Source organism: Triticum urartu, chromosome 3A (assembly GCF_056163025.1).
Source record: "Triticum urartu cultivar PI428250 chromosome 3A, HENAU_Tu73, whole genome shotgun sequence".
Taxonomy (NCBI): Eukaryota; Viridiplantae; Streptophyta; class Magnoliopsida; order Poales; family Poaceae; genus Triticum; species Triticum urartu.
In genome coordinates this window covers 359,285,703-359,310,544 of record NC_141875.1, presented here as the reverse complement: position 1 = coordinate 359,310,544, position 24,842 = coordinate 359,285,703, and positions in this window count along the sequence as shown.

The window sequence follows — 24,842 nt, the reverse complement described above, 5'->3', positions numbered from 1 at the left end:
ATCGGAGAGGATAAACCCTAGAAGCTAGCCTATGGTATGATTGTATGTTGTCCTACGGACTAAAACCCTCCGGTTTATATAGACATCGGAAAGGGCTAGGGTTACACAAGGTCGGTTACAAAGGAGGAGATATACATATCCGTATTGCCTAGCTTGCCTTCCATGCCAAGTAGAGTCCCAACCGGACACGAGACAAAGTCTTCAATCTTGTATCTTCATAGTCTAACAGTCCGGCCAAAGGATATAGTCCGGCTGTTCGGAGACCCCCTAATCCAGGACTCGCTCAGTAGCCCCTGAACCAGGCTTCAATGACGATGAGTCCGGCGCGCAGTATTGTCTTCGGCATTGCAAGGCAGGTTCCTCCTCCGAATACACCACGGAAGAATTTGAATACAAGGATAGTGTCCGACCCTGCAAAATAAGTTCCACATACCACCGTAGAGAGAATAATATTTCCACAAATCTAATTTGCTGACTTGTTTTGGCAACATGACGTTATGCCATGGCCCAGTGATTATTCAAACCGTTTCCTTTAACTAGCCCCGCACATAACGCGAGGCCGTTTTTTGACACGTCTTGTCAAAGCAGAGATCATGTGCCCCTTATTACGGGATTCTCATCAATACGGGCGTGGGTAACCCAACCGCACCATCGATTACGGCACTTGGGGGATAAGCGAGTTTTACCAGGCTAGTGGGGGCACATAGTTTCAGCCGCCCTTATAAAGGGACAAGGTTGAACCTTTTTCTACCCACGCCTTCTTCCTCCTTGCTCATCCTCTCTTGCGCACTTGAGCTCCAACGCCCAAGCCTACATCCTTCCCCTCGACCTTCTCCAATCATGTCTGGAGCGGGAGGCAAATGGATGGCTTCCTCTGTTACAGAGGGACACATGAAGAAGCTGCGCGGGGCCGGATAGTTGGTCGCGAACATAGCGCATCGGCTGCCCGCTGCGGGGCAGATCGTTCCTACCCCTGAACCTCACGAGAGGGTAGTCTTCCTCCACCACTTCCTCCGCGGACTGGGGTTTCCCCTCCATCCATTCGTCTGTGGTCTCATGTTCTACTACGGGCTGGACTTCCATGATCTGGCCCCGAACTTTGTCCTCAACATTTCGGCGTTCATCGTCGTGTGTGAGGTTCCTCCGCATCCGGCCCCACTTCGGCCTGTGGCTAAAGACCTTTAATATCAAGCCGAAGGTGGTGGGCGGCCAACAAGCAGAATGCGGCGGAGCCATGGTGGGCAAGATGCCCAACATTATATGGCTTGAAGGCTCCTTCGTGGATACCATAAAGAGGTGGCAATCGGCGTGGTTCTACATCACCGAGCCGCGCGACACCAACTGGGTGGCTACCCCCGAGTTTCGATCCGGAATACCCACGCGGCTCGCCTCCTGGAAAGGGAAGGGCCTGTCCTGGGGTTCATCGGTGGAGCTAGACGGACTCCAGAAATGTATCCAGAATATGGCAAGCAAGAAGCTCAAGCTTGTCAACATAGTCCAGGTCATGCTCATCCGCCGGATCCTCCTGTGTCAACAACGGGATTTCAACTTGTGGGAGTTCGACCCGGCCCAGCACCAGACTCTGAGCGAGCTCTTCGACACGACGCACAAGGACATCTGGAAGGTGCTGTTCAAGGGCGTCGAGGTCCCTCCCTCTCTCACCGAGGACCGCGGGCTAAGCGCGAAGCGCCGAGCACATTCGGTGTGTTCTATACATCTGGTAGGATATTTATTTCCCCTAGCTTAACCATGTGCGGGGTCTGACCTCCATGCCTTTGATAGGACTGGGTGGAGATGTCGGGGCAGATTAACTGTCCGGCCCCTTTGCCCGAAGACACTGCGGGCGCTCTCTTGATGGAGATGCTGACTCCGGCTCCTTACAAGGTGCCGGAGAAGACCAAGAAGGCCAAGGGAACCCGAAATAGTTCCCAATGCCAGGTGTTATCAGACTCATCGTCCGATAACTCCACGACGCACTCCTCCCCCGAAGACGAGGAGGAAGAAGAAGATGCTCCCCCTCTAGTTGGGGGAGACAACAAAAGGAAGGCCGCCCCAACCGGGGGGGCCGAAGGGTCCAAGAAGGGAAGGATTCTCCTTCCGGACTACTCCACCACCGCCGCCGAAGGCGAAGACGAGTGGCTTCTCAGGGCCAAGCCCCTGGCGAAGTCGTAAGTATTCGGATGCTGGAATAACTCATAGCAAACTTTTGTCGCACTGCTTCTCCTAACGCCGAATTATAATTATGCAGACCGCCACGAGCCCGTATCGACGTATCTTCGGATGGCTCCCTGGGCTCGTTGGATATGGGCAGCAATCCACTTCCGACCGCCACCTCCCCTTATCCTACAGACAACGCCGAGGTATTGTCTCAAGAGGCCCCGGGTCGAGGGGAGACAGTCCCGGAGGCGCCTCAAGGCGACCTTCCGGATTTCGGGAGCAGAGGGAGCAAGGCTCCCAAGGGCTCCGAGTTCGGCCCTCAGCTGAACACCGCGCCGGAACCTCCAGTGATTCTGGACTCAGGCAGGCGGCCTCCTTCCAAAAGGGGCAAGACGCCTGTGCCGGTGACCTCTGTCCATCCAGAGGCACCGGACAGTCTGCTAGGAGCGCTTCGCAGCGCTTCCATCGACGAAGAGCACCGCACTATTATGAGTGCGGTGGTCCAGAAGGTTCAGTCCGCCAAGAGTGGATTGACTGAAGCTTGTGCCAGCCTTCTAACAGGCTTTGAGGTAGGTTTTTGAAATATAGGAAAAATATTACTGCATAGACAGTAGCCCCTGATGCTCTGTTCGGTGTTCACGAAGAAAAACCGAACAGAGGATCAAACAATATCGTAGGAGTCTAATATAAGTATGTCTATATGCGTATGCAGGCTTCGCTGCTGGCCTCTGCCGCACTGACGGCGGAGGTTGCCGCACTGAAGCAGGACCTCAAAGGGTCCAAGGACGAGCTCGGCCTTGCCAAGAGGCAGCTCGAGGAGAACAAAGGTAAGTAGTACCTAGTCTATGGATATATATAAAAAGAATGCGATTGCAAAATGACAGGATCATCGTAAATTTGCCAGGGGCCACGACCAAGGTGGCGACCCTGAAGCAAGCGCTATCCGAGGCCGAAAACAAAGCAGCCAAGGAGCGCACCAAGCGGGAACGGCAGGAGGCTCGGGTGGGCGAGGTGCAGCAAGAGCTCCACGCTCTCGTGACAAAGCACAAGGCGTTGGAGCTTGAATTGAAGACGCGAGAGTTCGAGCTTGCCGCAGCCCTCGAGAGCGCAAAGAATGCCAAGGCCGAAGCCCAAAAGGCCCTCCAGGAGATTGATGCGATGAAGAAGATAGAGGCGGGTAAGGCATTCTATATGCAAAGCAAGCATGTGAAAGTAAATTACTTGTTACTTACTCAAATCCGGAGCTCTCCAGGAGCATTCGCAGATTTACCCCGCAGCGTGTCGGATGCCGCGACGTTTTACCAGGCCGAGGAGGGAAGCTCAACGGAGAAATTGTTCTGGGCCCAATATACTGGGACCGAACACCCGGTGCCTATGAGCGACCAGCTAAAGCAGCAGGTCGAGCTACACAAGGCGGCCGAACAGGCCATGAAGGGCTTTATAGTCCGGCTGTGGCCTGGCAACGCCCTTCCGAACAGCTACTGTAGCCTGGTGAGGCGGCTTGTGGATGCCTTCCCACGGCTGGAAGTCGTCAAGCGGTCCGTCTGCATCGAAGGTGCAATGGGCCAAGCTGGACGCCGTGAAGCTGATTAAGGAAGGGTCGCCGGAGGGCAAGGAGCATCGCCACCCCGAGACGTACTATGAGGGTGTCCTGAAGGGTGCTCGTCTCATAGAGGACGAGTGTACGAAAGATATAACATTCGAGTAAACTTGCTCGTGTAATCCTGTGGTTATGAAAACTTGTTCATATGCGCTATGCAACGTTTGTTTGAATTTAAAATATTACCTTCTGTTTGGCTGTTTATCAAATCTGAGAGATGGCTAGTCGTCGGCTTCTGCCCCCATGCCACGAGTGCTGGGGTGTTCGGGATAAACCTGAGCACTCTTGTTCCCATTGTTGGGTCCTTCGAGGGAGGTGCTCAGCACAACGAACAAGGCAATCGGACTATAATGCGTTATCACTCTCACTTAGCCATAGAATTCTATAATTTTAAATTTCGGCGAAGCCCCTAGTATTCGGAAGGCCGAATTCGGGGCGCGATACACGCCTTAAGCCGGACAGGGCCAACTCCTCGCTCTAAGCGGCATAAGTCTTTAGGGACTCGAAAACCTCTCGAACAGCGACCAGTCTCTCGCCTTATCATGACAGTCAGTTTTAGCTTTCTCTACTGAGGTGCTTATCCCAGCTGAACCGGGGCACAATCGCAGTAGTTCTCCCAGTGCTACCTTAGCCGATATAGCGGAACGTAAGGTACCAAAACATGGGAGCCGGGCAAACCCAACTATTGACCAAAGACATGATTCGGAGCTGATGCATATAATGCTATAAGTTCGGGGTGCCGCACTTGTGAAACTGTTCGGAATTCTCACACCATATTGTGGGGTACTTAAGCCCCTGGTGTATTGGCCGTACCAAAGTGTACGGTTGCAAGGTGTCATTAATGAACATATATATATATAAAAGAATGCAATAATAGTCTTAGTGCTATGCATTGTTTATTCAAAAAGGTGCGTTAAAGCAGAATGATATAAGTAGTGCGATAAGAAAAAACCAGGACTGTTTGACATGTCCCTTCCAAGGGCAAGCTGAGGAATAGTATTAAAGCAAATATTTCACTCATTATCGTAATCCACCTGGGACTTCTGTGGTGTGACGTAGCTTTCTGCCTCCTTGGTTGTTGCATCATGTGTTCGGCAATCATGCTGCCGGACAGGGTTTCCAGAGATTAAAGTCCTGAAAGAGAAAAATAACAAAGAGGGAAGCCCCTAGTGCGGTTTAAGCCGCATATTGGGGCGTGCTGTAGTTGTGCCCCCCTCCCGCCTGTGCCCATGGTATTTTTAATGCGTAATTATGTACGTGTAGCACATATTTCACTATTTGATTGGGACCGGGGTGGGGGCCGCATTGCTATGCGAGCTCGGAACATGCCGGACGGTCCAGTTGCCGATTACTCCGGGCGCGCTTGAAGCTGTCCGGGTCCTTAATCGCCGAACTAGTGGATTGCCTTAAGAGGCTGCTTTGTGCTTCTGCTGTGAGGGCCGCAGTGTGCTCCTCCGTGCGGAGAGAGCGCTCTGTGTTTCCATTGACTGTGATGACCCCCCGAGGTCCTGGCATCTTGAGCTTGAGGTATGCATAATGCGGTACCGCATTGAATCTCGCAAATGCGGTTCGCCCGAGCAGTGCATAATAACCACTGCGGAACGGGACTATATCGAAGATTAACTCTTCGCTTCGGAAGTTATCTGGGGATCCGAAGACCACTTCCAGTCTGACTGAGCCTGTGCAATGGGCCTCTACACCTGGTATGACGCCTTCAAAGGTCATTTTTGTGGGTTTGATCCTTGAGGGGTCTATACCCATTTTATGCACTGTGTCCTGGTAAAGCAGGTTCAGGCTGCTGCCGCCATCCATAAGGACTCGAGTGAGGTGAAATCCGTCAATGATTCGATCTAGGAACCGTGCGGCAAATCCGCCATGACGGATACTAGTGGGGTGGTCCCTGCGATCGAAGGTGATCGGACAGGAGGATCATGGGTTGAACTTTGGGGCGACTGGCTCCAACGCATATACGTCCCTGAGCACATGCTTCCGCTCCCTCTTGGGATGTGGGTTGCGTATATCATGTTCACTGTCCGCACTTGTGGGGGGAACCTCTTCTGTCCTCCGGTGTTCGGCTGCCGGGGCTCTTCCTCGTCATTGCTATGTGGCCCCTTATCTTTGTTTTCGGCGTTTAACTTGCCGGCCTGCTTGAATACCCAACAATCCCTATTGGTGTGGTTGGCTGGCTTGTCGGGGGTGCCGTGTATTTGGCACGAGCGATCGAGTATATGGTCCAAACTGGATGGGTCTGGAGTGCTTCTTTTGAATGGCTTTTTTCGCTGTCCGGGTTTAGAGCCTTTGATTCCAGCAATGACTGCCATATCCTCGGTATTGTCGTTGTTAATGTGGCGCTTATGGTTGTTGCGACATGACCTGCCATTGCCGTCCTTGGTATCCGAAGTACCATGGTTCTTTGATATGTTATTGCTGTGAGCCAGCCAGCTGTCTTCTCCCGCACAAAAGCGGGTCATGAGTGTCATGAGGGCTACCATAGATTTCGGCTTTTCTTGACCAAGGTGCCGGGCTAGCCACTCGTCGCAGATATTGTGCTTGAAAGCTGCTAGGGCCTCTGCATCCGGACAGTCAACGATTTGATTTTTCTTTGTTAGGAACCGTGTCCAGAATTGCCTGGCCGATTCCTCTGGCTGCTGAATTATGTGGATCAAGTCATCGGCATTTGGTGGTCGCACGTAAGTGCGCCCTGAAAGTTGTCGAGGAATGCGGCTTCTAGATTTTCCCAACAGCCAATGGACTCTGCTGGCAAGCTGTTGAGCCAATGCCGAGCTGGTCCTTTGAGTTTGAGTGGGAGGTATTTGATGGCGTGTAGGTCATCACCGCGGGCCATGTGAATGTGCAGGAGGAAATCCTCGATCCATACCGCAGGATCTGTTGTGCCGTCGTATGATTCTATATTTACGGGTTTGAAAACCCTCTGGGATTTGATGATCCATTACTTCGTCTGTGAAGCATAAGGCGTGTGCGGCGCCTCTGTACTGGGCTATATCGCGATGCAGCTCGAATGAGTCTTGCCCACTGTGTTCGGCCCGGCCGGACTTACTTTTACTGTATCCGGCGTGACGATTGTCGTCTCGCATAGTGGCGCGCCCTCGTGATCTGTAGATCGATCTTGCATGTTTTTCTTTGACCTCCAATACATCTCGCAGGTATGCCGTATTTCCCCATGCCTTTTTATTTGAATGACGTCAGGGTGCGGGATGAGCTTTTGGCTGGAATGCCTCTCTATCGCGGCCACGAGGTGGCCGATCAGCCGCGTCATACGCTTCTTCCTCCAGTCGGGGTAGCAACCTGCATTTTGGGTAACTCTTGGAGGGGCGTTCGAGTTTATATTCCTCGGCCTCTTCAGTCCATCTGTCAGCTAGCAGATCGTGATCAGCTTGAAGCTGCTGCTGCTTTTTCTTAAGGCTATTTGCCGTGGCTATAAGCCGGCGCTTGAAGCGCTTTTGTTCGACGGGATCCTCTGGAACGAATAATTCGTCATCGTCGGGGCTTGCCTCGTCTTCGGAGGGGGGCATGTAATTATCATCCTCCGCCTCTCCGTCTGCCGCTCTCTCTGGAGGGCTGGCCTCTCCATCCTCCTGTCCTAGATCGTGCTAGAGGGGATTGTTGCCATCTTCGGCACTATCCGGAGTGTTATTATCTCTTGTGTCGGTATCACCACTTTTTCTTTGGCGGGACTTAGAGCGGCGCCGCTGACGTCGGCGCTTGGGTTGCTTCTTGGAGGGGTCATCCTCTGCTGTCTCGTCGCCATTGCCTTCTTTGGGTGTGTCCACCATGTATATATCGTACGACGAGGTGGCTTTCCAATGCCCTATAGGCACTGGTTCCTGTTCGTCTCCTGCATCGTCGTCCATACCGTCGATGTCTTCGGAGTCGAAGTCGAGCATGTCGGTCAAGTCATCGACAGTGGCTATGAAGTGGGTGGTGGGTGGGCGTCGAATTTCTCCGTCGTCCGCATCCCAATCCTGTCAGCCATAATTCGGCCAGGACTCTCCTGACAAAGAGAGATACCTTAGTGAATTCAGTATGTCGTCGAAGGGCGAGTGCTGAAAGATATCCGCGGAAGTGAACTCCATGATCGGCGCCCAATCGGATTCGACTAGCAGGGGTGCGGATGGTCCAGAGTTCAGAGGAGAGTCTGGCGATGGGGAGTCACGGGCCTCGCGAAGGATAAGGTTGGTGTTCGGTTCGATCTCCGTTGAGGTTGCTGCCTCCGCGGCGGGGTCTTACCACCCGCCCTCGGATGGCGCAGTTGGCTCTGAATTAAAGGTCGGAGCGGCTACAGGTGCGGTCTCCAGGACACTGTTCGGTGGCAGAGCTAAATCATGCCCATCGTGACAGTGCGGCGCACTCGGCAGGGACTAGATTCCGTCGAAGATCAAGTCTCCGCGGATATCGCTCGTGTAGTTTAGGCTTCCAAACCTGACCTGATGGCCAGGGGCGTAGCTTTCAATCTGCTCCAGATGGCCAAGCGAATTGGCCCGTGGTGCAAAGCCGCCGAATACAAAAATCTGTCTGGGGAGAAAAGTCTCACCCTGGACTGCATCGCTAACAATGATCGAAGGAGCCATCAAGCCTAATGACGACGACACATAGGAACTCTCAATGAAAGCACCAATGTCGGTGTCAAAACTGGCGGATCTCGGGTAGGGGGTCCCGAACTGTGCATCTAAGGCGGATGGTAACAGGAGGCAGGGAACATGATGTTTTACCCAGGTTCGGGCCCTCTTGATGGAGGTAAAACCCTACGTCCTGCTTGATTTATTCTTGATGATATGAGTATTACAAGAGTTGATCTACCATGAGATCGGAGAGGCTAAACCCTAGAAGCTAGCCTATGGTATGATTATATGTTGTCCTACGGACTAAAACCCTCCGGTTTATATAGACACCGCAAAGGGCTAGGGTTACACAAGGTTGGTTACAAAGGAGGAGATATACATATCCGTATTGCCTAGCTTGCCTTCCACGCCAAGTAGAGTCCCATCCAGACACGAGACGAAGTCTTCAATCTTGTATCTTCATAGTCTAACAGTCCGGCCAAAGGATATAGTCCGGCTGTCCGGAGACCCCCTAATCCAGGACTCCCTCACCCCATCTTGTTATCCTCGATGGCAACAATACAATACGTGCCTTGCTTCCCCTTCTGTCACTGGGAAAGGACACCGCAAGATCGAACCCAAAGCTAAGCACTTCTCCCATGTCAAGAACAATCAATCTAGTAGGCCAAACCAAACTGATAATTCGAGGAGACTTGCAAAGATAACCAATCATACATAAAAGAATTCAGAGAAGATTCAAATATTATTCATAGATAGACTGCAAAAAGAAGATTACATCGATCTCAACAAACACACTGCAAAAAGAAGATTACATCGAATAGATCTCCACGAGAGAGGGGGAGACCATTGTATTGAGATCCAAAAAGAGAGAAGAAGCCATCTAGCTATTAGCTATGGACCCGTAGGTCTGAAATAAACTACTCACACTTCATCGGAGGGGCTTGGATGATGATGTAGAAGCCCTCCGTGATCGATGCCCCCTCCAGCGGAGCTCCGGAATAGGCCCCAAGATGGGATCTCGTGGATAGAGAAAGTTGCGGCGGTGGAATTAGGTTTTTGGCTCTTTATTTGATCGTTTGGGGGTACGTGGGTATATATAGGAGGAAGATGTATGTCCGTGGAGCAACAGGGGGACCACGAGGGTGGAGGGCGCGCCTGGGGGGGGGCAGGCACGCCCCCTTACCTCGTTGCCTCCTGTTAGTTGGCTTGACGTAGGGTCCAAGTCTCCTGAGTTGTATTCGGTTCGAAAATCACGTTCCTGAAGGTTTCATTCCGTTTGGACTCCGTTTTGAAAGTGCTAGTGATCGACTAGAGGGGGGTGAATAGGCGATTTTTATGAAAGTCTTCAAAACAAGAAAGTTTCGAAGACAAACGATAGAAATAAACCTATTACCATGCAGCGGAAGGTAGACTACAATAAGCAAGCCATAGTCAAGTATTCAATGAAATGAAAGCATAAAGACTAGTAGCAGCTAGGCAGTATAGATCAGGATGGAAGAGAGTATGAAGCCAATCAGAACAAGCAGTCACACAGTGAAGACAAAAAAATATTGCAAACAAGCAATGACTTCTCAAGGACCAATTTGCAGATAAAGAGATGGGAAGGATAGAACCAGTGGCTCGTTGAAGACAATGATTTGTTGGACCAGTTCCAGTTGCTGTGACAACTGTACGTCTGGTTAGGGAGGCTGAGATTCAACTCAGAAGACCGCGTCTTCACCTTATTCCCCTTGAGCTAAGGACACCCAGTCCTCGCCTAATCACTCTGGTAAGTCTTCAAGGTAGACTTCCAAACCTTCACAGACTTCGTTCACCGGCGATCCACAATGACTCTTGGATGCTGAGAACGCGACGCCTAACCGGCTGGAGGATTCATAGTCCTCAAGTGTAATAAGTCTTCAGATCACACAGACAGGAAGACTTCAGTGATGCCTAACACTCTTTGGCTCTGGGTGTTTAGGGCTTTGTCCTCGCAAGGAATTCTCTCTCAAAGGATTCGAGGTGGGTTGCTCTCAAACGACAAAAGCCGTACACTAACTCTGAGCAGCCAACCGTTTATGGTTGTAGGGGGTGGGCTATTTATAGCCACTAGGCAACCCGACCTGATTTGTCCGAAATGACCCTGGGTCACCAAGGAACTGACATGTGTTCCAATGGTCAGATTTCAAACACACACGACAACTTTACTTGGGCTATAAGAAAAGCTAACTTATCCAGCTCTGGATAAGATTTGCTCTCATTGTCTTCGCTCGAAGACATAGGATTTTGGTTAAGCATCACTTCAGTCATTCTGACTGGTTCACTTGGACCCCACTTAACAGTACGGTGGTTCCTATGACTCAACAAAGAAGAAAAAGAATGACGAAACAACTAAGTCTTCGCGCTCCATAGTCTTCACACAATGTCTTTTCTTGTCACAGTCTTTAATGTGAATGTCTTCACATACCACCTTTGACTTCAATATCTTCATACATTTTAGGGGTCATCTCTAGTAGGAAAACCGAATCAATGAGGGACTTCTACCTGTGTTATCCTGCAATTCTCACAAACACATTAGTCCCTCAACCAGGTTTGTCGTCAATACTCCAAAACCAACTAGGGGTGGAACTAGATGCACTTACAATCTCCCCCTTTTTGGTGATTGATGACAAACTAGTTGAAGTTTTCATCAGGGAATAAAATATGTGAAATTGTAAAGGATAGGGTATTGTCTTCATAAGTGGGAAAGGCTCCCCCTGAAGATGTGCATATAAGTAATTTGCTTTTGGAATGCAAATGCACATGGAAGGTTGTACTTGTGGAGATCCTCTTCAACTTATGATGACAATTCATCATGCATGATTTGATATAACGAAGATGATGACATGCATAATGAAAAATGGACGTCTGCAAAATGACCTAAGTGCGGAAGTTATGATCGCACATGCGGAATTTATCATCGCATCGCAGAATAGCAAATAAGTAGCAGACGACCAGCGAGCTTAAGTGTTACAACTCAAAGAACCAAATGTATCAAAAAGTGAGAGTTGTAAATACTTGGAAAAAAGTAGCATAAAATAAAGCAACCACCCATATGGACCCTCTTGAAGACTATCAACTCATATGCTTCTCCCCCTTTTGTCAGTAAGGACCAATAAGGTTTGAAGACATAGAGCGCCTACTCGTTCCCATGAGGTGCAGGCGAGGCAGTAGGGTCATCATTGAGGTCTGGTGGTGTAGAAGAACTCAGTGAAGTGTAGGCACGCGCTGAAGTTGGAGGAGGTGAAGTGGCATCATCTTGGTCATCGATGACTCTGGCATTCACTGTCGCAGCTGAGGACGAATAGTCAGAGTCTTCAAGTGAGGGAGTCCGACGCAAGTGAGCATTCCTTGGAGGAGTTGAGTCAAACTTGAATCTTTCGGTGAAGCCATCATCTTGCAGATCACCTTTAGCACTAAGCAATGTCAAACTCTTCCAAGACGTCTGACAGGTTTCATGTGTAACAAAGGCCTTCTTGGTGGCAAGATTGCGAATGCGATTGACGTCCACCAAGTGGCTTTGCATCTGACGCTTAAGCTAGTCATGATGCTTATCCTGCTTCTAATGTAGCGCGACAAGAAGCTCTCGGTCATTGAGAACACGAGATCGCTTCTGAGGCCTTTGGGCAATGGTGCTTCCAGTGGCGTCAGTTTGAGCGCGAGGGGCACATGTGTTACCAGCCAAGGGATAAACACGAGAGACTGTCTGAACTCCTTCAATGGGCTGGGTGAAGCTTTGACGATCAGCATTGTGAAGATAAATCGGATCCTTAGCAGACTCTGGGTAAATAGCTTCAACAGACAAATCAACCTCTGGCAAGAATACAAGATGATTGCGCGCAGGCGGCATATAGTTGAAGGTAGAGTGAAGCTTGATAAGGCGCATTACCCATGGAGTATAGAACTTCAGAACAAAAATGTCGGAGCCAGATGTAGCCAACTGCCTGATGAAGAAGTCTTGAGCATTGAAGCTGATGCCATTGAAGATATAGAAAACCAAAGTCTTCATTGCTCCTTCAAGCTTCGCTGCAGATGAATGTCCTTTGACAGGCCATAGAGTTTTTCTGATGATATGGTAAATGGTGCGAGGCAGATACTCTAGGTCTTCAACAAAGAATTCAGATGGGTATTCAGCGTCGTGGGGCAAAGGCTTCATCATGCTCAGCATTTGGCTCATGTTGGGTTCTGGCTTCTAGAAAATGCTCTCCAAAGCATTCTGGTGTTGTTGACAACCTGGTTCATAGTATTCACCAGGAGTGGGCAGGCCTGTGAGCTCAATGATATCAAGAGCTTTGGCTTCATGATGGACATTGCCTGTCATCCACTCAAGGACCCAAGTCTTGGGATCCCTGTTGTAGCCTCGAATGTGAAGAGTTGCATAGAACTGTAACAGAAGATCTTCATTCCAGTGTTCCTTGTCTGTGACAAATTGCAGGAGTCCAGCGTCTCTGAAGCAATCCAACGCTTCTTCTAGACAGGGCAGGCCATCTAGAGCTTCTGAGTCAAGAATATGGGGAAATATGCGCCCTTGATTGTATAACACGCAGGAATAGTAGCTGCGCTGATGATAGCTCCAGAACCGATCCGATGAAATGCGGGGTTTGGTGTAAGGGTTCTTGGCGCTGTTGAAGAAGGTGTTGTGTGCCATAAAGCCATTCACATTGAAGACCCCAGGTGAAGTGCAGTGCCTGGGAATCTTGGAAGTCTTGGCTTGGGCTTCTGGACTTGAGGCATGTGCTCGACATGATAGTTAAATTGTGGACCCGCAGCAGGTGGAGGAACCAGAATGGGCCATCGGACCATAATAGGCTGACCACGATCAAATGCCAGCTCAACAGTATGAGGTCTTGGAGGGGGTACAGGAGCATTGGCATTATCGTTGACATGGGCTACAAGTGGCACAATAGCTTCAGGAGGATTGATTACATCTGGTGCAACATTGGCTTCAGGGGCCACATTGGCTTCAGGTGCTTGCACTTTTGGCACCACATTAGCTTCAGGCGCCACATTAGCTTCAGCCATGACAACGTCATTGGCTTCAGTGTTGATGTTGGTGGCTGCCTCAGTATGGGTAACCTCCACTTCAGGAGCTGGAGGGTCGGACACATTCACCTCGAGAACGACTTCAGGAATTGTTGGTGGTGTAGCAACTCTGTCTTCATCACGTGGTTCTTCTTCATCGGCTGATGCGGTCGGAATATCTTCAGCCGTTTTGGCTTCAGACTCAGAAACGTTGACATTTGGAGTGACTTGGGGCCTTGATCCTTTGCAAAGCCTGCGGAACGCTGGCGACGCTTGTGGAGATGGAGTCGACTGGGCCTCAAAGTCATCGCCATCTTGTGGTTGGGGAGCACTTGGGGTGTCTTGTTATTGTGGGTGATCAGCCGATGATGCATCCTGAGCAGTTGGCGTCAGAGGACGACCAATGTTGATGAGCTTGCTGTGCGTGAGCACAGGCGATGATACCAAATTGCGCTCGTTCTGAGGAAGGACTTCATCATCTTCAACATTGTCGTGAGGACCAATGTCTTCAGCTGCGGTGGGGTCAACAGCTAGATTGTCTTCAGCTTCAGGAGCCTCTGTGGAAGCAGGCTCATGAACTATCAACTGTCGCTCTCAATGTTCCGATGTAGGACGAGCCACTGAGATTGGCTCGACATCCAGTGGCTCTGTGGGAGCAGCCCGGACTCTCTTCTTTGTTTTCCGTTTCTTGGTTTGGGGAGCATCATCAGTGGTGGCTTTGGTCTTGCGTTTTCTGGCTTCGGCTTCAGCTGCCCTTGTTTTCTTGAGTTATAAAGCCACTGTGGGGACCTTAGGCTTCGAGCCTGTCAGACTGGCTGGGAAGACAATGCGAGGTTCTTCTTGCCTTGATGCTTCGGGTTCTGCCATAGCTGGCTTCTTCTTCTTCTTGGCAGCCATTCGGGGGTCGATACCTGGTCGCCCCAAAGCCTTGCGCTTTTCAGCTTCATTGTATCCTTGAACACATTTGGCAGCAAGATCCTTCATGTGCTCACGAGAACCTTTGGCTTCTTCGCATTTCTTGTGGAATGCTTCCTTGAGCTCATGCATCATGACCTTCAAGTTTTGAATGTCTTCAACATTGAGCTTGGCCATGTGCTTCTTAAACTGAGCCTTTTCATAATCGATCTTATGCTTCAGCTCAACAATTTTCTGAGCTAGAGCCAGCTCAGGAGCAATGGCTCCATGGAAGGCGACGTTGAGGCCAATTGGAAGCTGAAGATCATCAAAGCTGACATTTGGGCTGTCGAACCACTCATAAATGAACTTGTTTAAGATTTCCACATCAAAGAGAGGAAGGTCATTGAAGATTTCCGCCTCTTGCTTGCTCTTGATCAACTGCTCAAGAGCGTCATCGCCAAGATCGTCGTCACTGGACAGATCAATGGCGTCATTTTCATTTCACAAAACAGCAGCGGGGGTCAGTGCTTGACCAGTGGGTTGCATGGGCTTCTTCACTTTTGCGGGCTTGGAGATGCGTGAAAGATCTTCAGACTGCACACTGGCTTCAGGAGGTGCAGTGGCCAGAGGCTTCGCCTGTGAAACCTTCGGTGCAGATGAGGGCTTTGAAGCCTTTGGTGCTGAAGAGGGCTTTGAAGCCTTGGATTTCATTTGCTTCACAAGCTTCGGTGGTGCAGGCGCTTCGTCAGAATCAGCGTCGTCTGCAGGTTGATCCACGTCTGCCCCTTGAACCATTATGTGAGTGATGAGACCTTCTAAGTTGTAGAAGGGCCCAACAAGATTGGGTTCAGCTTCACGTGTGCCATCAGCTCATGGTGCAGAGGGGCCTGGGTTGTAGTCTAATCCCAAAGACTTCTTGTTTTCCTTGGCCGAGTTCTTTGCAAACTGATAGTTGCGCTTGAAGAGATTATCTTCTTGACACCATAACAGAGAGGATGGGTCGGCATTAGCAGGCTGAGGTCCATGAAGCATGCAGGGGTAGAAGCCTTGAGCAATAGCTTCGGACTGTGATTTGGGCTGAAGACCTTTGTATATAATATCTCCCCAGGGGCCCTTGATGGCACTCTTCTCAGCATATTCTTCTGTGGCAAATCTGTACTTGAACCATTCCTCTGCCCAATGTCTTCGAATCCATTGGATTCGGTTCTTGCGTTCTCCATAGGTCTCTTCTGGATCTGACTTGTATAGCTCATAGAGATCCGGTGGCAGGTCTTTAGCAGTGTTTCCACGATGCTGTCTACCGCCCTTCCTGACTGATTTCTCTATTGCCAAGAATTTTAGACTAAAAGGCTTCAACACTGTCAAAGTCTTCCGTCTACTGGTCAGCCAAGAATTGGCTTCAGGAGAATTTATATGATGCTGTAAGAACTCTGCAAATGAAGGCAGACTATGAGAACCAAGGGATTCTCCCGTGGACATGTACCTGTGACATCATTAAAGGTGCGAGGGAAGGGGAAGAGGTCATATGCATTCTCAAAAGATTTTGAAGATAAATCAGTTTAGAAGACATTGACCTCATAGTGCGAAGACATTCACTCATATGTAGAGAGTTGGTTCCAGATTTGTACGAATCCACGAATAAGTACAAGTGAGGAATCTAACTACTTTGTGAAGCATAAGTGAACATATTAGGCATGCTATGAGATGCAGAATGAGATAGATCCAACTTGTGGGAATAGAAACCACTTGTGGTTGAAAATGATGAATCTATCGGATCAAAAAGACTGTAAAAAGGTGTAACATCCCAAATTTTCAATTTGGAATGTTATACATTAGATCATCATGCATATCATATTTTATTTTCTTTGGGTTTTGATCCTAGAAAATTCTAAGCAACTCAAGGACCCACGGAGAGAGTTGGGGATTTCATTATTTTCATATTTGAGTTTTTTCTCAAATTTTGAGAATAGGATCATTTGATTTTATTTATTTTATCATCAATTATTTCTATTACAAAAATATGAGAGAGGGAATAAAATGACTTTCCCAAAATATAGATATATTGAGGATTTAATAAAAAAATCAAATAGTTTTATTTCGGAGTTTTTTTGTTGTTTTTATTTGAATTAGGAAAAATGCGTGTTTTTCAAAATTGCATTTAGTGCCCAAATAAATGTTCACTTTGTCGTGCTTGATTTTAGAAGCCCGGGAAAATTTATTTCGGGATTTTTGGAGTCCGTTTAGTATTTCTTTTTATTTTTTTTCTTCCGAGCAAAAAAAGGGAACCGGCTATGGGCCGTACTCGGCCAGGACTCTGCCGGCCGGGGGGCTTTATAAGCCGCGCCTCGGGCCCGAGCCAGCCCACCAGCAGCCGCCGCCCGAACCCTAACCCTAGCCGCGCCCAGCCCCAGCCCCGCCGCCGCCGCCGCTAATCCGCCGGAGCCGCGCGTCGCCCGAGGTTTGCCGCACCTCGAAATCCGTGCCGTTTAAAAAAAATCTGTTCGTCGTTTTTCTTTTTCGTTGGATTTTTCCGCGGTTATTTTCTGATCGCGATTTCTGATCTGATTTTCGTTTTAGTTTAACTTTTCGCTCGTGTATCGGAATCAGGCGATTCAAGCGCGTGGAGTTTCGTCTTGAAACCCTCTATCCGAATAATCAACTTAAACAAGTTTTTGCTACTGTAAAATTTGACTTAAGTTCAGATTACTAGAACGAAGTTGTTTTCTTTCGCCGTTTGACTTTCTTTGCTTCATTCGATTTGATTCTTTTTGCCAACCGGAGTTCTTAAGTTGAACCTTCTGGTTAGATCTCTTATTTGAGTTTTACCTGTGCATTAGATGAGTACTTATTGTATGCTTGTTTGTTTGCCTGCGATAGAGTACCCGGAGTGCGCCGCCTGTTACTTCGAATCGTTAGGTTTCACGGATCATCAGCAAGGCAAGTAACACTTTGATCATACCTTTTCTACAACCCAGTTTTTTTGCATTAGATCAATCTTCACACATTGCATGATTAGGATATAATTAAACTGTGGGATGGGAAGTAGATGAGGTAGTACCTATTACCTGTTTACTATCAAACCTTTGGGAGTTACTTCTACGTTTGCTTATTATGCCATGCTATGCTAGTAGTTACTTCTATGCGCTTCTGAAAGACTGTGTCTCGGTCATCCGTTTCTCAAACACCATGTAGTGCGAGAAATCCAACGGAGGCGATCGAGTCTTGTGGGGGAAAGTGCGCAAACCTCTGCAGAGTGTAACAAACTAATCATGATTAGCCGTGTCCCCGGTTATGGACATCTTGAGTATCTAGTATCTGGATTATCATGTGAATCTCAACATGTTACTCTAAAATTAATGTTGTTGGGTTAATGATGATGCTTAATTGGGATTGAGAATGCTGTCAACCATTCTCAATGTTTAACAACCACCATGATAGTAATTAAATCTATTCGTTTTGAAGTAGGGAAAAATTGGCTTTATGCAATACTGTAACCATAGAGCTTTCCACCAGCCAAATATGCATATAGTATAGCTGTTGCATTCCATTACTCTCTATGTGTTACCTTGCCAGCATATTCCATGTGCTGACCCGTTTTCGGGCTGCAACGTTAATGTTACAGACTTTTCAGACGACGATTAAGGAGTTTTAGGTCGTGGTTCTATACTCAGTGATGCCATTGGAGTTGATGGACTCACCTATCTTCCAAGCCTTCCGCTGTTATTATTATTAGATGGCCTTAAGCCATATTTATTGTAATAAGTTCTCTTTTGAGACACTCGATGTAATAAGTGTGTGATTGCTACTCTGCTATAAATCCTCCGAGTACTGTGTGGTGTCAGCATTACTGATCCAGGGATGACACCGGAGCACAGAGATCAGACTGTTTGAGGTCTGGTCGCTACAGAGATGGTATCAGAGCACATGCTGACTGTAGGACACGACCACTAAGCTAAAGACCTAGATCACTACTCACTCTCTTCTCTTCTGACCTCTCATCTTTTTTACTCTTTAGGATGGCAGATGTAAGGAACAAGTTCACCCAACCGGATGAAGATACACCCTTTGGACGCCACTTGAAGGAAGTCACTAGATACCTGAACATAGGAGTATCAAGCTTCACGGGAACCTACAACGCCACTTTACCTGAAGAAGAGCGCTGGATGATTCAAGTTCAAATCCCAGGAAGGACGTTCATGCCAGTCACTGAGCCCATAGAGCTTTCTTTTGATGCACCAACTTGGAGTCTAGGAAAGAGTATGGCAGCTCACATCGCCATGGGACGCATTGGAGAAGTCTACCGCAAGGATCTTAAGGATACTATATACCAGATTTGTGGGCGCCGAGATGAACACTGGGAGATGATTAGCACCATGAAGGATAGATCAATTGCAGCTTTTATTCAGGAGTTAAATCAGCACATTCGACGACAGGAGAATCAGATGTGCAACGACATGATAGACCTGAAGAAGGCTAAGACTAGAATCAAGGAACTGGAGGAAGAACTCAAGGCTACACGTGAAGATTATGAAGAAGAAATTGAAGTATTGGTGGAGAAGAATGACGACCTGATCAAGAAGATTGGAATATTTATGGGAGGCCCGACACCAGTAGATGAAGACGAAGAACCCAAGGAGATTAGCCCGGAAGACTACATCATCATCGACGGCACCGACTCGGAAGCAGATAGTAGCGATGATGATTATGTTGATGAAGCAGGAGCAGATATCATGGAGTCTACAACCGTAGAATATTTCTAGTAGACCACCTCATCAGTAGTAGTAGTCCACCATGTAAATATAGTAGTCTGAGCACTTTGCGATAGTTAGATTGATTGTATGCCTTTGTTTGTTTGAATGAAGTGAATTGTTTGCTTTTGCCTCATGTGCATATGGGGAGTGTTTTCTCTTTAGACCCCCTCTATTCTTATATATCATCTCTTCTAAACCCCAGATGCCTCCGAGACGTGACCCCGGATTTGCCTTTCCGCCGGAGCTCACCCAGTTGACCCCGGATTTTGCTACTGTAAAATTTGACTTAAGTTCAGATTACTAGAACAAAGTTGTTTTCTTTCGCCGTTTAACTTTCTTTGCTTTGTTTGATTTGATTCTTTTTGCCAACCGGAGTTCTTAAGTTGAACCTTCTGGTTAAATCTCTTATTTGAGTTTTACCTGTGCATTAGATGAGTACTTATTGTATGCTTGTTTGTTTGCCTGCGATAGAGTACCCGGAGTGCGCAGCCTGTTACTTCGAATCGTTAGGTTTCACAGATCATCAGCAAGGCAAGTAACACTTTGATCATACCTTTTCTACAACCCAGTTTTTTTGCATTAGATCAATCTTCACACATTGCATTATTAGGATCTAATTAAACTGTGGGATGGGAAGTAGATGAGGTAGTACCTATTACCTGTTTATTATCAAACCTTTGGGAGTTACTTCTACGTTTGCTTATTATGCCATGCTATGCTAGTAGACGTGGATTGGGTGAGTGAAATCCATGACAGATGTGAGACTGATAATTAATGGTTTATCTAAGGTGGCAAATTAACCACACATCTGGGTGAATTGAGGCACCTGGGTATTCCAGGACATGCCTGTTTTCTTTTGGACAGCCACCCAGGCTCAAAGGGATCATGAGATTTTTCAAACTAGAAACTTCCGTGTGCAGCCACAAGCCATTATGGGCTCTGTCATAGTTGATTAAGTCGTGCGAACTCTTACAGGGTAGACTAGCATATGTAGGGGAAAGTAGGTGTACCGGTCTATCCATCGTAAGGTGCTAGCGCTTCTGAAAGACTGTGTCTCGGTCATCCGTTTCTCAAACACCATGTAGTGCGAGAAATCCAACGGAGGCGATCGAGTCTTGTGGGGAAAACTGCGCAAACCTCTGTAGAGTGTAACAAACTAATCATGATTAGCCGTGTCCCCGGTTATGGACATCTTGTGTATCTAGTATCTGGATTATCATGTGAATCTCAACATGTTACTCTAAAATTAATGTTGTTGGGTTAATGATGATGCTTAATTGGGATTGAGAATGCTGTCAACCATTCTCAATGTTTAACAACCACCATGATAGTAATTAAATCTATTCCTTTTGAAGTAGGGAAAAATTGGCTTTATGCAAAACTGTAACCATAGAGCTTTCCACCAGCCAAATATGCATATAGTATAGCTATTGCATTCCATTACTCTCTATGTGTTACCTTGCCAGCATATTCCATGTGCTGACCCGTTTTCGGGCTACAATGTTAATGTTGCAGACTTTTCAGACGATGATTAAGGAGTTTTAGGTCGTGGTTCTATACTCAGTGATGCCGTTGGAGTTGATGGACTCACTTATCTTCCAAGCCTTCTGCTGTTATTATTATTAGATGGCCTTAAGCCATATTTATTGTAATAAGTTCTCTTTTGAGACACTCGATGTAATAAGTGTGTGATTGCTACTCTGCTATAAATCCTCCGAGTACTGTGTGGTGTCAGCATTACTGATCCAGGGATGACACCGGAGCACAGAGATTAGACTGTTTGAGGTCTGGTCGCTACAGAGATGGTATCAGAGCACACGCTGACTGTAGGACACGACCACTAAGCTAAAGACCTAGATCACTACTCACTCTCTTCTCTTCTGACCTCTCATCTTTTCTACTCTTTAGGATGACGGATGTAAGGAACAAGTTCACCCAACCGGATGAAGATACACCCTTTGGACGCCACTTGAAGGAAGTCACTAGATACCTGAACATAGGAGTACCAAGCTTCACGGGAATCTACAGCGCCACTTTACCTGAAGAAGAGCGCTGGATGATTCAAGTTCAAATCCCAGGAAGGACGTTCATGCCAGTCACTGAGCCCATAGAGTTTTCTTTTGATGCACCAACTTGTAGTCTAGGAAAGAGTATGGCAGCTCACATCGCCATGGGACGCATTGGAGAAGTCTACCGCAAGGATCTTAAGGATACTATATACCAGATTTGTGGGCGCCGAGATGAACACTGGGAGATGATTAGCACCATGAAGGATAGATCAATTGCAGCTTTTATTCAGGAGTTAAATCAGCACATTCGAAGACAGGAGAATCAGATGTGCGCCGACATGATAGACCTGAAGAAGGCTAAGACTAGAATCAAGGAACTGGAGGAAGAACTCAAGGCTACATGCGAAGATTATGAAGAAGAAATTGAAGTATTGGTGGAGAAGAATGACGACCTGATCAAGAAGATTGGAATATTTATGGGAGGCCCGACACCAGTAGATGAAGACGAAGAACCCAAGGAGATTAGCCCAGAAGACTACATCATCATCGACGGCACCGACTCGGAAGCAGATAGTAGCGATGATGATTATGTTGATGAAGCAGGAGCAGATATCATGGAGTCTATAACCATAGAATATTTCTAGTAGACCACCTCATCAGTAGTAGTAGTCCACCATGTAAATATAGTAGTCCGAGCACTTTGCGGTAGTTAGATCGATTGTATGCCTTTGTTTGTTTGAATGAAGTGAATTGTTTGCTTTTGCCTCATGTGCATATGGGTAGTGTTTTCTCTTTAGACCCCCTCTATTCTTATATCTCATCTCTTCTAAACCCCATATGCCTCCGAGACATGACCCCGGATTTGCCTTTCCGCCGGAGCTCACCCAGTTGATCCAGCAGCAGAACACCTTGATGCAGTTGCTAGTCCAGAATCAGAATCAGGGGAACAACAACAACAAGCCATTAAGTATAGGACGGCATGTTTTCCAAACAGATTTAATTATTCTAGAATCTCAAGGTCTGGATGTTGGTATGGGTTGGCTGTCGATGTATGGAGGAAACATCGATTGTGCTAGTAAGTCAATTTTGCTTACCACCCCAGAAGGGAGAAGGATCAAGTATGTATCCCGGCATGCGCCAAACAAGACACAAGTAAATTCATTAACAGGAGTTGTGCAGGAGGAAGTACCAGTGGTAAGGGAATTCCCTGATGTATCTCCAGAGGAGTTGCCAGGCATGCCACCGGATAGAGATATTGAGTTCTTGATTGAGCTATTGCCAGGCACAGGGCCAATATCAAAGAGACCATATAGGATGCCAGCAAAGGATTTGGTGGAAATTAAGAAACAGATTAAGGAATTACTGGATAAAGGTTACATTCGCCCAAGTTCTTCACCTTGGGGATCACCAGTACTATTAGTAGAGAAGAAGGATGGATCGTTAAGGATGGTTGTTGATTATCGAGGATTGAATGAAGTAACAATCAAGAACAAGTACCCGCTACCAATGATCAATGATCTGTTTGATCGATTGCAAGGAGCTAAAGTGTTTTCCAAGATCGATTTGCGATCAGGGTACCACCAGTTGAAGATTCGAGAATAGGATATTCCGAAGACAGCTTTTACCACCAGGTATGGGCTGTATGAGTATACCGTTATGTCATTTGGTCTGACTAATGCGCCTGCCTATTTTATGAACATGATGAACAAAGTGTTTATGGAGTTTTTGGATAAGTTCTTCGTTGTGTTCATTGATGATATCCTGGTTTATTCAAAGAATGAAGAGGAACATAAGGAGCATTTGCGTTTGGTACTTGGAAAGCTCAGAGAACATCAATTATGTGCCAAGTTCAGCAAATGTGAGTTTTGGTTGAAGGAAGTAGGATTCCCCGGACACGTTATATCTGGAGAAGGTATAGCTGTTGATCCCACTAAACTTGATACCGTGACCAAGTGGGAAGCCCCAACTACCGTTGGAGAGATCCGGAGTTTTCTTGGACACGCAGGATACTACCGGAGGTTTATTGAGATTTTTTCAAAGATTGCGAAGCCTATGACGGAGTTGTTGAAGAAAGATACCAAGTTCAAATGGACTGAGCAGTGTGAGGCTAGTTTCCAGGAGTTGAAGAAACACTTGGTTACCTCACCAGTGTTGATTTTGCCAGATCAGACCAAGGATTATGAGGTGTATTGCGACGCTTCACGTCGAGGACTTGGAGCAGTGCTTATGCAGGAAGGGAGAGTTGTTTCATATGCCTCAAGACAACTGAAGCCCCATGAGTTGAATTACGCTACGCATGATTTGGAGTTAGCAGCCGTAGTGCATGCCTTGAAGACATGGAGACATTTCCTCATCGGAAATCATTGTGAGGTGTACACGGATCATAAGAGTTTGAAGTACATTTTCATACAGAAGGAGTTGAACCTCAGACAAAGGAGATGGTTGGAGCTCATCAAGGATTATGATATGAAATTGCATTATCATCCCGGGAAGGCTAATGTAGTAGCTGATATATTAAGCCGCAAGAGCCATGTCAATACGTTAATGACGGGAGAAATACCCAAGGAGTTAGCAGAAAATCTTTGTGAACTATGTTTGGAAATAGTTCCGAGAGGCTATGTAGCAGCGTTGGAAATTTAGTCAACTTTGATGGACAGAATCAGGGAAGCTCAGAAGACTGACAAGGAGATTGCTTCCATAAAGGAGAAAATGAAAGAAGGAAAAGCTAAAGGATTTCGTGAGGATGAGCACGATACCCTATGGTTTGAAGACCGTGTCTATGTGCCCAATGACCCGGAGATCAGGAAGTTAATTCTGCAAGAGGCCCATGATTCACCCTATTCGATTCACCCAGGGAATACCAAGATGTATCTGGATTTGAAGGATATTTTCTGGTGGACCGGAATGAAGAAAGAAATAGCAGAGTATGTAGCAGTTTGTGATGTATGCCAGAGAGTAAAGGCAGAGCATCAGAAGCCAGCAGGATTGTTACAACCATTGCCGATACCCGAATGGAAGTGGGATAAGTTAGGCATGGATTTTATCACGGGATTGCCCAGGACTCGTTCAGGCTATGACTCGATTTGGGTTGTAGTCGATCGATTGACGAAAGTAGCTCATTTCATCCCAGTAAAGACCACTTATACCAGTGCTAAGTTGGAAAAAATATACATGACCAGAATAGTATGTCTGCATGGAGTTCCGAGGAGTATCGTATCAGATAGAGGAACCCAGTTTACCTCAAAGTTCTGGAAGCAGTTGCACGAAACTTTGGGAACCAGGCTAGAATTCAGTACAGCTTTTCATCCGCAGACAGATGGACAGACCGAGAGAGTCAATCAGATTTTGGAGGATATGCTGAGAGCTTGTGCGCTAGATTATGGATCTAGTTGGGACGATAATTTGCCATATGCAGAGTTCTCTTACAACAACAGTTACCAAACCAGTTTGAAGATGGCCCCTTTCGAAGCTTTGTACGGAAGAAGGTGCAGGACACCGCTGTTGTGGGACGAAGTTGGAGACCGTCAGTTGCTTGGACCTGACTTGATTAAGGAGTCTGAACAGAAAGTGAAGTTGATTCGCGATAGCCTCAAGGTAGCCTAGTCCAGACAAAAGAGTTATGCATATTCTAAACGCAAGGAGACAGTTTACGAAGTTGGAGACAAAGCTTATCTTCGAGTATCTCCACTTCGGGGAACAAAGCGTTTTGGAGTTAAAGGGAAGTTAGCGCCACGATTTGTAGGACCATATCGAATTTTGGAGCGTATGGGAGAAGTGGCCTACAAGTTGAAATTGCCCGAAGGATTGT